Source organism: Lissotriton vulgaris, chromosome 6 (genome assembly GCF_964263255.1).
Source record: "Lissotriton vulgaris chromosome 6, aLisVul1.2, whole genome shotgun sequence".
NCBI lineage: Eukaryota > Metazoa > Chordata > Amphibia > Caudata > Salamandridae > Lissotriton > Lissotriton vulgaris.
Window position 1 is genome coordinate 276,256,828 of NC_141694.1, and position 14,185 is coordinate 276,271,012.

At 35.7% G+C, this 14,185-nt stretch overlaps 1 long non-coding RNA gene across 1 annotated transcript; it reads left to right on the forward strand.

Annotated features, from left to right (window-relative positions):
• Nucleotides 1-2,330: 2,330 nt before the first annotated feature.
• On the forward strand, nt 2,331-13,677 carry LOC147707134 (uncharacterized). The gene is made up of 3 exons (XR_015296442.1): nt 2,331-2,413; nt 6,897-7,050; nt 13,589-13,677. It is a non-coding gene; the product is annotated as an uncharacterized LOC147707134 (long non-coding RNA).
• The last annotated feature ends 508 nt before the right edge of the window (nt 13,678-14,185 follow it).

Below are 14,185 nucleotides of genomic sequence, written 5' to 3' on the forward strand. Positions count from 1 at the left end.
GAGTAAACTTACTATGTAACAGAAAAATAGTTGAACAGTATACTATAAGTCTCACTTTATATTTTAAACATTTTTGGTAATACTTCATGAATTACATATAAAAAAGAATATTGTCTGAAACAATTGAAATTATTAAAGATAAATTTATTCCTCTGATTCTTTTTCATAATTTAATAAAATTTCTAACATAATATTGTCCGGAATTTCCTCATAATTATATGTACATGATTCAATTTCTTCCAAACATTCTATAAACTGTTCATCCAAAGAGTCATCCATGAAATCAACTTCTTTTTTTTCATCTTCTGGTTTTTCCACCTTTACTTTGATAGAAGTATCATTTGCCTTATTTTCTCCTTCCATTTTCTTTCTGAAAATTGCATATAAATTAACTATATTAGTAGAGCTAGTATACCAGAGAAGCCTAACTCAATCCATAACTATTACAGAGAAGTCTATGTCTATCTCTAACTATTAAAGAGGGATAGCATATCACTAACAGAATATTTTTTAAGAAATAAACTTAACGTGTACAATATACTTCCATAATTAGAAGTTACCTTAGAGAAATTAGTTGAAGTTGACAGTGAAATTTGTTTTCAAGTGTACTTCAGGAAGCAGTAGTCAAAATGGCTGTGTTTCCCTCTCTTCTTTTATATATATTGTTGTACTTAACCAATCAAACGACAGGAAAAAATCGTAGAAAATGAGAGATACTTTTTAATTGGTTGTAAATTCTAACATTACAAGTGTGTTTTTGTCATGTAATTTACCTCAGGATATTTAGACAGGCCTGTAGCCTAAATGTCTCAATGGAATTTCACCAAATTTGGGCAAATGGTAGGGACTGCTATGTAGTAGGGCGTATTCTATATTTGATGAAAGTGTCTCCATTGGGTTTTCCGTAAATTACTTTCCCACCTTTTTTTATTTTGCGCTTACTAGTGCGCGCTCCAGTACGCGCACGGGCAGCGTAACGGGAGTCATCCATTTTGTGTTTCGGAACAATCGAGACACAAGATGGAGGGTAAACAATGTTCGGAATGGATAGAAGGGGGAACTGTAGAGACTTCTTGACCCTCTAGGTTTTCTGAGGGGGGCTTAGGAGGCTCATAAACGTAAAAAAAAAAAAAAAAATTCTTTAATTTTCCACGGGGGGAGCGCCTGGTGCGCGCACCTTTAAGCGTACTCGTACGCGTACTTTGGTGAAAAATAGTGAAAAAAGTTAGAAAAAAGTAAACGCTTTGAATGATCAGAGTTAGGGTAGCTCTGAAAAGAGCTTTTGGGTTCTGTGGTTGATTTAGGTACCTACAAGTAGGTTCCAATACACATTCTTAAATTCAGGAGGAATATTCTATTCCCCTCATCTGAGAAGTGCACTCCATCTCCTCTGTAGATGTCTTGCATGTTGTAACGCAAGTTATTATTGTATAATGAACCCATTCCACAGTCTCTCATGTAAGCAGAAACAGATTTATTTACATGTTTCCGTGCTTTCTCAAATTGTGGACCAAATTGGTTGGACCAGTTCCATTTCTGTCTTTGGCATATATTGGAATATACCAAGGCAGTGTGGGGAAAAAGTATCATCAATTGATGAAAGGTGTCCTTTAATAGCATTTCCAGACCTACCCCAGTTAATGTGCCTAGATCGTTTCCACCACAGTGCACAATTATAAGGTCAGGTTCTGGCAGATGCAAAAAGGTTTTCACCAATGGTATCAATTGGTGACATTTTAATCCTCTGTGGCCAATCCACTTGATTTCCACATTTGATAAATCAAGGTTATGAAAATTTCTGCTAGCTGCATACCTTTGAGCCCAGTGGATGTAGCTATGTCCAATAACCCAAACAGAGTACATGATGTGAGAAGGTTCTGGTCCAGTCAGATGAAGTGTGGGAATGAAATGGCAGTTGGAACAGTAGGAGTTCACAAAAAAATAATTGTGGAGTTTCTGTGCTCTTGAATCACTAGCAATGATTGGTGGATTCAGATAGTTGAAAACTGAAAGTTAGGGTGCATGGTTATGTTGTGTGAAAGAAGCAATTTGAATGGTTTAAAAAAAGTCACCAAAAGCAAAAATACCCTGTATAGGCTGCTGTATTGACAGGTCAAACATCCTTGCTGAGTTAATTTGCAACATTGTAAGATAAACTTTTGAACCTTAGAGTTCAGTTAGGAGGGAGTTGCTATGGTAACAGATAGAAAGGTTTGAGAGGGGGATGGGTGTTGGTTTGAAAATAGTGAGGGAAGAGTTTTCATTGGTTGAATTAAGGCATATGTGTACAAAGATAGAGATTTTCTATGCCAGTCTTGGTTTCAGTGTATTGAGAGCACACCTTTTCCTCTGCTAAAGAAAAATTGGTGTGTGTGTCTGACACTGTTTTCAATCTCCAAAAGCATTTCTAAAGGTAAGTAATGATTCATTTAATTTAGATAGAGATTTATTTTCTCTATGGAGAATATTTGGAAGCAGATAGTTATGTTTTAGAAGTGAAATTGTATGTTAGTATATAAGTCCTGCGCAGTGTTTTTTACATGTTATTTAAAAATCGATTTTGGGTGCAAATGAATGGTATTTTTATTTGGCCTTTTTTATGATTGCCATGTGCAGTTGATGCATGACTTTAAACATGGGTAATAAGTGATGCACTGGTGGCGCCAGGCTTTTATAAATGAGGCCCTGACTTTGTTTGATGATATTGAGTGGTTGTAGTTAGGTTCTGTGCAGTGTTTCTTACATGTTATTGAAAAATCGATTTTTGGGTGCAATTGATTGGTATATGTATTTGGCCCTTATTTATGAATGCCATGTGCAGCTGATGCATGACTTTAAACATGGGTAATAAGTGACGCACTGGTGGCGCAAGGCTTTCATAAATAAGGCCCTGACTTTGTTTGATGATATTGAGTGGTTGTACTTAGGTTCTGTGCAGTGTTCCTTACATGTTATTCAAAAATCGATTTTTGGGTGCAATTGATTGGTATATGTATTTGGCCCTTATTTATGAATGCCATGTGCAGCTGATGCATGACTTTAAACATGGGTAATAAGTGACGCACTGGTGGTGCAAGGCTTTCATAAATAAGGCCCTGACTTTGTTTGATGATATTGATTGGTTGTACTTAGGTTCTGCGCCGTGTTTCTTACATGTTATTGAAAAATCGATTTTTGGGTGCAATTGATTAGTATATGTATTTTGCCCTAATTTATGATTGCCATGTGCAACTGATGCATGACTTTAAACATGGGTAATAAGTGACGCACTGGTGGCGCAAGGCTTTCATAAATAAGGCCTGACTTTGTTTGATGATATTGAGTGGTTGTACTTAGGTTCTGTGCAGTGTTCCTTACATGTTATTCAAAAATCGATTTTTGGGTGCAATTGATTGGTATATGTATTTGGCCCTTATTTATGATTGCCATGTGCAGCTGATGCATGACTTTAAACATGGGTAATAAGTGACGCACTGGTGGTGCAAGGCTTTCATAAATAAGGCTCTGACTTTGTTTGATGATATTGATTGGTTGTACATAGGTTCTGCACAGTGCTTCTTACATGTTAAACAAAAATCGATTTTTGGGTGCAATTGATTGGTATATGTATTTGGCCCTTATTTATGAATGCCATGTGCAGCTGATGCATGACTTTAAACATGGGTAATAAGTGACGCACTGGTGGCGCAAGGCTTTCATAAATAAGGCCCTGACTTTGTTTGATGATATTGATTGGTTGTACTTAGGTTCTGCGCCGTGTTTCTTACATGTTATTGAAAAATCGATTTTTGGGTGCAATTGATTAGTATATGTATTTTGCCCTAATTTATGATTGCCATGTGCAACTGATGCATGACTTTAAACATGGGTAATAAGTGACGCACTGGTGGCGCAAGGCTTTCATAAATAAGGCCTGACTTTGTTTGATGATATTGAGTGGTTGTACTTAGGTTCTGTGCAGTGTTCCTTACATGTTATTGAAAAATCGATTTTTGGGTGCAATTGATTGGTATATGTATTTGGCCCTTATTTATGATTGCCATGTGCAGCCGATGCATGACTTTAAACATGGGTAATAAGTGACGCACTGGTGGCGCAAGGCTTTCATAAATAAGGCTCTGACTTTGTTTGATGATATTGATTGGTTGTACATAGGTTCTGCACAGTGCTTCTTACATGTTATTCAAAAATCGATTTTTGGGTGCAATTGATTGGTATATGTATTTGGCCCTTATTTATGATTGCCATGTGCAGCTGATGCATGACTTTAAACATGGGTAATAAGTGACGCACTGGTGGCGCAAGGCTTTCATAAATAAGGCCCTGACTTTGTTTGATGATATTGATTGGTTGTACATAGGTTCTGCGCAGTGTTTCTTACATGTTATTCAAAAATTGATTTTTGGGTGCAATTGATTGGTATATGTATTTGGCCCTTATTTATGATTGCCATGTGCAGCCGATGCATGACTTTCAACATGGGTAATACGTGACGCACTGGTGGCGCAAGGCTTTCATAAATAAGGCCCTGACTTTGTTTGATGATATTGAGTGGTTGTACTTAGGTTTTGCGCAGTGTTTCTTACATGCTATTCAAAAATCGATTTTTGGGTGCAATTGATTGGTATATGTATTTGGCCCTTATTTATGATTGCCATGTGCAGCCGATGCATGACTTTAAACATGGGTAATACGTGACGCACTGGTGGCGCAAGGCTTTCATAAATAAGGCCCTGACTTTGTTTGATGATATTGAGTGGTTGTACTTAGGTTCTGTGCAGTGTTCCTTACATGTTATTCAAAAATCGATTTTTGGGTGCAATTGATTGGTATATGTATTTGGCCCTTATTTATGATTGCCATGTGCAGCCGATGCATGACTTTCAACATGGGTAATACGTGACGCACTGGTGGCGCAAGGCTTTCATAAATAAGGCCCTGACTTTGTTTGATGATATTGATTGGTTGTACTTAGGTTCTGCGCCGTGTTTCTTACATGTTATTGAAAAATCGATTTTTGGGTGCAATTGATTAGTATATGTATTTTGCCCTAATTTATGATTGCCATGTGCAACTGATGCATGACTTTAAACATGGGTAATAAGTGACGCACTGGTGGCGCAAGGCTTTCATAAATAAGGCCTGACTTTGTTTGATGATATTGAGTGGTTGTACTTAGGTTCTGTGCAGTGTTCCTTACATGTTATTCAAAAATCGATTTTTGGGTGCAATTGATTGGTATATGTATTTGGCACTTATTTATGATTGCCATGTGCAGCTGATGCATGACTTTAAACATGGGTAATAAGTGACGCACTGGTGGCGCAAGGCTTTCATAAATAAGGCTCTGACTTTGTTTGATGATATTGATTGGTTGTACATAGGTTCTGCACAGTGTTTCTTACATGTTATTCAAAAATCGATTTTTGGGTGCAATTGATTGGTATATGTATTTGGCCCTTATTTATGATTGCCATGTGCAGCTGATGCATGACTTTAAACATGGGTAATAAGTGACGCACTGGTGGCGCAAGGCTTTCATAAATAAGGCCCTGACTTTGTTTGATGATATTGATTGGTTGTACATAGGTTCTGCGCAGTGTTTCTTACATGTTATTCAAAAATTGATTTTTGGGTGCAATTGATTGGTATATGTATTTGGCCCTTATTTATGATTGCCATGTGCAGCCGATGCATGACTTTCAACATGGGTAATATGTGACGCACTGGTGGCGCAAGGCTTTCATAAATAAGGCCCTGACTTTGTTTGATGATATTGAGTGGTTGTACTTAGGTTTTGCGCAGTGTTTCTTACATGCTATTCAAAAATCGATTTTTGGGTGCAATTGATTGGTATATGTATTTGGCCCTTATTTATGATTGCCATGTGCAGCCGATGCATGACTTTAAACATGGGTAATACGTGACGCACTGGTGGCGCAAGGCTTTCATAAATAAGGCCCTGACTTTGTTTGATGATATTGATTGGTTGTACATAGGTTCTGCGCAGTGTTTCTTACATGTTATTCAAAAATTGATTTTTGGGTGCAATTGATTGGTATATGTATTTGGCCCTTATTTATGATTGCCATGTGCAGCCGATGCATGACTTTCAACATGGGTAATACGTGACGCACTGGTGGCGCAAGGCTTTCATAAATAAGGCCCTGACTTTGTTTGATGATATTGAGTGGTTGTACTTAGGTTTTGCGCAGTGTTTCTTACATGCTATTCAAAAATCGATTTTTGGGTGCAATTGATTGGTATATGTATTTGGCCCTTATTTATGATTGCCATGTGCAGCCGATGCATGACTTTCAACATGGGTAATACGTGACGCACTGGTGGCGCAAGGCTTTCATAAATAAGGCCCTGACTTTGTTTGATGATATTGAGTGGTTGTACTTAGGTTCTGTGCAGTGTTCCTTACATGTTATTCAAAAATCGATTTTTGGGTGCAATTGATTGGTATATGCATTTGGCCCTTATTTATGATTGCCATGTGCAACTGATGCATGACTTTAAACATGGGTAATAAGTGACACACTGGTGGCGCAAGGCTTTCATAAATAAGGCCCTGACTTTGTTTGATGATATTGATTGGTTGTACATAGGTTCTGTGCAGTGTTCCTTACATGTTATTCAAAAATCGATTTTTGGGTGCAATTGATTGGTATATGCATTTGGCCCTTATTTATGAATGCCATGTGCAGCTGATGCTTGACTTTAAACATGGGTAATAAGTGACGCACTGGTGGCGCAAGGCCTTTAAAAATAAAGCCATGAGTTGCTATTGTATAAACTTAAATATGTTGCAATTTATTGTTTATATTGTTTGCTTTTTAACATTACTTTGTTGTTTGCTAATAGTGGTCTTTCATGTGTTTTTTTAACAGAACAACAGATTCAAATCAACTTCTGAAAAGCAAGCAAAAATGCCTTCAAGGCAAAGAAAAATCAAAAATACCATACGGAAAAGGAGAACATCAACAACAGAGTTTATGGAATCCTCTTCAACAACTACTTCAAAAAACACCAGAAAAGCTTCTGGTAAGCCAATTAAGTCTTTTCTTCGTAACATATGTCGTAGGAAAAAAAATGAAATTGCTAATGTGAATATACAGAAAAAGTCAACAAATCTAAAAAGGAAAGAGAAGCCCACAAAAATTGTTTCCATTGGACCAGGAGAGAAGAGAATGGTTAGCAATAGAAGGGTAAATGTTTTTAGGGACATTCGTAGGCGAATGTTTCGCAATAGGGTAGTTTTAAATTTGCTAAAAAATGAAAAGAAAAGTAAACTAAAAGCTGCTTTTTACAAGAAAAAGAAAAGTGTAGAAAAGATTGTTGATCAGGCTTTTGAAGTTAAGAAAAAATTATTTATTTTAATAATCAATAGAATTAGGATACTTAATAAGGCAATGGATGTTTTCAAATCGAACAGTAGATGGAAAAGAATTATTAATCGGAGTAATTTTTGTGAAGTATTTTCTGGTGAATGGATGCATAGTTCAAGTTCTGAGCCTTTTTTTAATGAGGAGAGTTACTTTCAGGAAAATGATTTGGTGCATGCGGTTGACACCAGTGGTCGTGCCTATGAGGTGAAAGATAGTTGTGTGATGGAAAAAGAGAAACTTGTACCTAGAGATGCAGAAGAGGTGTTAGCTGATGAAGTTTTAGGGAGACGTACTAAGGGTCCAGTGTACACATGGAAATGCAGTAGTATTTGTAGTGTGCGACAGGAATCAATTGATTTGCTTCGAAATTTCTTACGTACATATAGTAAAAAAAGTCTCAAACAAAAAATGAAGATCCTGCAAGAGTTAGATCCTTGCAGAGTGAGAGAAAGCACAGGTTTGCAAGGGCATTCACTAGCATGTCTTTCTAGAAAAGTTTGTCGGAGTGTTTTTCATCATTTTAGGATGTTAGCAGTGCATCATAATAACGTAAGGAAATTAGTGAGGAAGTTGTATTATGCAAAAAGTCCTGCACTTAAGCTTAAACAGTTAAATAGTGCTCTTTTGCATGGATCTGAAGTGGATGTGAAGACTATTTGTGAAGAAATTGAGTTTTGTTATTTTGGGAACAAAGAGGACAGTGTAGAAATAGATATAGTAATGGATGGCAATGCAGAAGATAATGGACAAATTTCAAGTATTGAAAAGTTTGATGAGGAAATTATCAAGTTTAAGGTGAAATCAAGTGAGAGGCCTAATGTAACTTGTGTGTGTTGTCGACGGACTCATTATAAAATTCAGACTAGGTTAGTTGATTTATATGCAAAAAGTGAATTGGAAAATAATAGTGAATGGGAGGATTTTGTAAGTTATTTGTTGGTGGAGAATTCTTTTGATTTGAGTTTGGATCAGCGTATTTGCACTTATTGTTTGAAAAAATTAAATGAAAATAGAATGCCTGCAAGAGCAGTTTATAATAATCTTCAGTTGATAGATATTCCTTCTGAATTGATGGATCTAAATACTTATGAATCTATTTTGATTCAATGTGTCCATCCTTTTCAGGCTATTGTACGCATGGAGCCTAAGACAGGGAAATTGCCTCCATCAGATTTACTGAGAGGATTAAAGGGAAGAGTTGTTTATTTGCCTCTAGATGTAAAGAAAAATATTAATACAATTGGTGTAGAAAGAGTAGAAGAAGATCCTTTAGTTATTCTAGTTAATGGGGTTCCAACAAAGAGTAAGAAAATTTGGCAAGATTTAGTGGATGTTAAAAAAGTCAAGAAGGCAACGTTGTATTTAGTTAAAAACAATGAGTACTACAAACATGTAAGTGTTGGAGTTGAGGAAACAGCTACAGAAGAAGATAGTGATTCTTCAGTTGGTCAAATTGAAAAAGTTGATGTGTCTAGAACTGAAGAAATATATGAACATTATACTGTTCATCCTTTGCATTCCAAAGAAGTAATGGGAAATGCAATTGACTTGTTTCAAATGAAGGCAGCAAAAGGAAGTCCCATTAGTGTATGGGAAGAAAGTTTGGAAGCTCGTTGTTTTCCACAATTATTTCCAACAGGTTGTGGTGGACGATATGATGATCGACCAGTTCAAATTCCTGCAGCTGAATACCGGACTCTAAGATTATATGCAGAAGATCCAAGGTTTCGTCAATGCATTCCATATTTATTTCATCTACTGTTTGAAAGTGATTTGTCTGGGCTTTCTTATGCAGTTAATCATATATTAAAAAGTGGACCTCATTTGCAAAATGTATGTGCAAGGGACTTTATGGAGAAAGTTAATCTGCAAGACAGTATTTTGGAATCTCAGCTAATCAATCTCATGGCATGTCAACGTGGAACCAATGAGTATTGGTTTCGTCGTCATGGAGAATTGAAATGTATGCTAAGAAACTTAGGAACTCCTACATGGTTCCTCACTCTTAGCTGTGCTGAGTATGCATGGGACGATTTACTTCAATTTCTACGAGAGGCAAATGAAAACATACCAAATATAGAATTGAAAACACCAGGAGAACTGTGTTCTTTAGATCCAGTGAATGTTTGCAGATATTTTAATCATAGATTTGAAGCTATGATGTCTTTTATTACCAACAAAAAAAATCCTCCCCTTGGAGAGGTTTTGGATTTCTTTTGGAGGAAGGAATATCAAGCGAGAGGTGCTCCTCATATACATATGTTGTTGTGGATTAAAGATGCACCCAAATTTGGAACAGATTCAGATGAAACAGTGATGAGTTTCATTGAAGAGTATTCAACATGTGCTGTTCCAAAATCTACTGAAGAAAACAATTTAAGGCAACAAGTTTTACGTTTTCAATCTCATCGTTGTGGAAAGTACTGTCGTCGAAAATTTAAAAACAAGGAAAAGTACTACACGAAATGTCGTTTTGCATTTCCTCGACCAGTGATTTCTAAGGGAAGAGTAAATAATTTGATGTCATCTCTACGACATACTGTGACGAGAAAATCTCCCAAAAACACATATAATTTGAAAAGAAATGAAGAATCTAAGTACATCAACGATTACAACCCAGTGATTTTGTCCATGTGGAATGCTAACATGGATATTCAGTTCGTTGCTGACAACTCTATTGCTGTGGCTCGATATGTGACATCTTACATCACCAAAAAAGAAAAGACAGAACTGAAGGAAATGTGGGAGGACATTTCACATGAAAAGAGTCTAAGCAAGAAATTATACAGTTTCAGTCTGAAGATGTTGTCGCATCGAGAAATTGGAGCATATGAATGTTCTGATCGGTTATCATCAGCAAGTCTCTATGCCAAATCAAGAACAATCATTTGGGTGAGTCTTGGTCTTGCTGCCACACGAAACCGAGTTTTGAAATCTGTACAAGAAATTGAATATTTGGCGGAAAAAGAACCAAACAGTACAGATATTTTGAAGACAAATATGTTGGATACATACTATCCAAATAGAAGTACTCACCTTGAGAACACATGTTTGTATGAAGTTCTTCAAAACTACAGTTATAAGAGGAACATCACAGAAGATATCAATAATGGAAAATATGCACTCATTGGCTATGAAGGATGTCTAGTGAAGCAGAAAAAAGGCCATTTGATTAATCATCGAAAATTGAGTTGTGAAGTTCCAGACAAAAGAGAATTTTACTACTTAGCTCTTTTGCAACTCTTTAAGCCATGGCGTACAGAAGAGGAACTACTTGGAGATTTTCTCTGTTATGAAGACTCTTTTAATGCAACTAAGGATACCATAGAATGTCCTATTTTTCTAAATTATCTGCAAATGTTGAATGAAGAAATGGAGCAAGAAACCACAATTGCTGAAGAGATAGCTAGAAACAGTTCTCAAGATAGTCAGAGTTCTACTTCATGGAGCCAGGATCCACTAGGAGGACCAATTATCCAAAATGAAGCTGCCACTGCCATGGATGAGGTGGAAAGAGCTATGGAACAAGCTCAAGAGGATGGAGTTAACTTAGAAGATTTGGTAACGCAACTAAACATTGAGCAGAAAAAGATATATGATGAAGTCACAGAGCAGATTGAACATGGATTCAGACATGAGAAAAAAGAGTGCTCATGTATATTATTTGACCCTGTCCGACTGTATGTAAGTGGAGAAGCGGGGACAGGAAAAAGTTTTCTAATTAAAGCCGTTGCAAGTTATCTGCAGAAAAGGACTGATTCACCACTGTCTTGTGTTGTAACTGCTCCAACTGGTCTGGCAGCACATAACATTAAAGGGATTACTCTACATCGTTTATTGATGCTGCCAGTTGAACATGATAATAAATTGCATTACAACAAGCTATCTGGAGATGCGTGTTCTGAAGTTTCAAGAGTCTTGAAGAAAATGAAACTTCTTATCATAGATGAAGTAAGCATGGTCTCAAATCTAATGCTTGCTTTTGTGCATTTGAGAATGCAAGAAATTCTTAAAACAGACTATGATGTGTTATTTGGAGGAAAACACATTATTGTTTTTGGAGATCCATTGCAGTTGACTCCAGTAAAAGGACAACCAGTGTTTAAAATGCTCACGCATGAAGATACCAGGAAGTCCCTTGGAAGCATTGGAAATGTTAATATATGGCTAAATTTTAAATATGCTGAACTGCTTCAAAATATGCGACAGGCCAAGGATGAAGATTATAAAAATATTCTACAAGATGTAAGAATTGGAAAAATGACTGAGAAAGGGAAAAAAGCTTTGCATAGTCGATTAATTTCAAATTTGTATCCAAATGAAAACATTCTTCCAGAGAATATTTTTAAAAAAATGACTGAGAAGAAATCTGGGATATGTTTGATGCCAACTCTGCAAGAATGTTCCATCTTCAACCAAAAAATGTTAGACTTAGAAAATGAAGAGATTGTGAAACTAGAAGCAATAGATAAAATAGAGCATATGGGTGCAACAATTGTTTTGTCAGAAAATTTGAAAATTAAATTGCATTCATTGGAGAAAAGTATTTCAAAAACAGCTGGTTTTGAAAAGACTCTGAATGTGTGTTTAAATTGTCGTATCATTTTGAGAAGGAATTTAAATGTTGAAAGCGGTCTGGTAAATGGAGCAATGGGTTATGTTGTTGATTTTGTGAATTACAGAAATAGAGATGGAATTGAATTTTTAAAAATAAAATTTGATGGCATTGAACAAGTACAACAAATAAGTCGTTGTTCTGCTAGATTTTTACTTGTAAAAGACTTATATGTTCGCCGAAAACAGTTTCCTGTTTGTTTGGCGTATGCAGTGACAATTCATAAATCTCAAGGTTTAAGTGTAGATAGTGCATTGGTGAACATTGGAAGATCTGTGTTTAAAGAGGGTATGGCATATGTGGCATTATCTCGAGTCAGAACTTTATCAGGATTGTATTTGATTGCATGTGATGAGACAAATATTTCTGCCGATCTAGATTGTGTTAAAGAATACAATAGGTTAAGAAGAGAGTATGCTCCACATTTGCCTCAATATCCTCTGTTTGAAAAACGTGTGGTAGGCCGAAAAAGAAGAAATGAGGATAATTGTAGTGAGGTAGTTGCAAAAAGACAAAAAGTAGAGAAAACTGTAATTGAAAACAGGAAGAAAAAGAATTGTGGAGAAAATGTTGTTGGATTTCAGTTTGAAAACAGTTCTGGTGTCAACTGCTATGCTAATGTAGTGGTTAATGTTGTTTTTTTTCTTAAAAGTTTACAAGAACAGATTGTTGAAAATCGGGATCAAAGATTGTGTGGTTTATTGAATTCTGTGTTTCAGAAATGTAGCAGTGTTACAGCACAAATAGAAAGTGTAACAGAAATTCGAAATATTTTAGATTTGTGTTCTGGTCAAGATAAATTTTCACAGAACATTCAGCAGGATTGTCAGGAATTTTTAATGTATATGTTTGGTGTTTTGGAAGATGAAGGTGTAGATGTAGATAATCTTTTCAGTCTTTCTTATCAATGGCAGCATGACTGCCACAATTGTAGTTTATCAAGTACTACTACAATAGACACTGAAAGATTTATATATTTGACTTTACCAGACTGTAAATCAGTGTCTTTTAAAAATCTAGTTAAAGCAGCAGATCATAATATGGTGTGTACCCAATGTAACTGTACAATGCTGTCCACATTATTTATACAAAGGTATGGGCAGTATATCATTTTAGTTTTCCAACGATGTAGACCTGATGGAACTAAATTGACAACTTCTATCAAAAATTTTGTGGCTTCTCAGTTATCAATTTCTGGAAGGACCTTTACAACTGAAGCTATTATTTATCATGATGGACCTTCGACCACCTCAGGACATTATACATGCTACTTAAAATCTGAAAATGGATGGAGTTACTGCAATGATTCTCATTTAACTTATAAACAACGTTTGCCTTATGACTCTACAAATTCTTATCTAGTGTTTTTAAAACCAAAGTTTTAGTAAAGGGAATTGGCCTTTGAAGACGGGAATAGTTAATAAAAGTTAGTTAGTTAGTTAGTTAATCTAATATTTGAAATTATTTATCTCATGTAGATACTTTAAGTGGATCTCAAAGTAAAAAATACCGATATATCAGACACAAATTGGCCGTGAGGATTGTGTATGGTATGATGTTTTTAGATCTTTTTTCATAGGAAGTCGATGAAATGGAACTCATAAGGAACAGCAGACTTTTTTTCTACCAAAAGGACCTTCACTATCTTCTACTTGGCCTCATGGAAAAGTAAGTGAATCAAAGATTAGTGTACATATATGAGATGTATGTTTGGATGGGTTTTTTTAAACACAATCTTTTAGATTGTGTTTTTTTTTTCCCGCTGTTATATGATGAAGACTTTGAACTCACTAATTTAAGTGGAATTCAATATATTCTGAGAACAGCAAAAATAAATAATGTAACATATTGTAGAAGTTATTGTGTAGTTTGCATTATGTAATTTATATTGTGTTCACATTGTTATGCACTCATTTTCTTTTTCACCCTTATTTACCTCTCTTTACTAATTTACACTCTTTTTTCATTGCTGTTTCTTTACTGTACTTCATTCACAACTTCTTAATCTAATAGGAACTATCTGCATTTCCTCAGTTCCTTCCACCACTTTTTATCTTTTTTATATTCTCTTAGTACCACTGCTTTAGTTTCCTAACCCTCTTTCTCTTTCTCCATTTTTTTTTCTTTCACACTCATTGTACTGTAGTTCAGTTAGTTCTTCCTTTTGTCTTTCTTT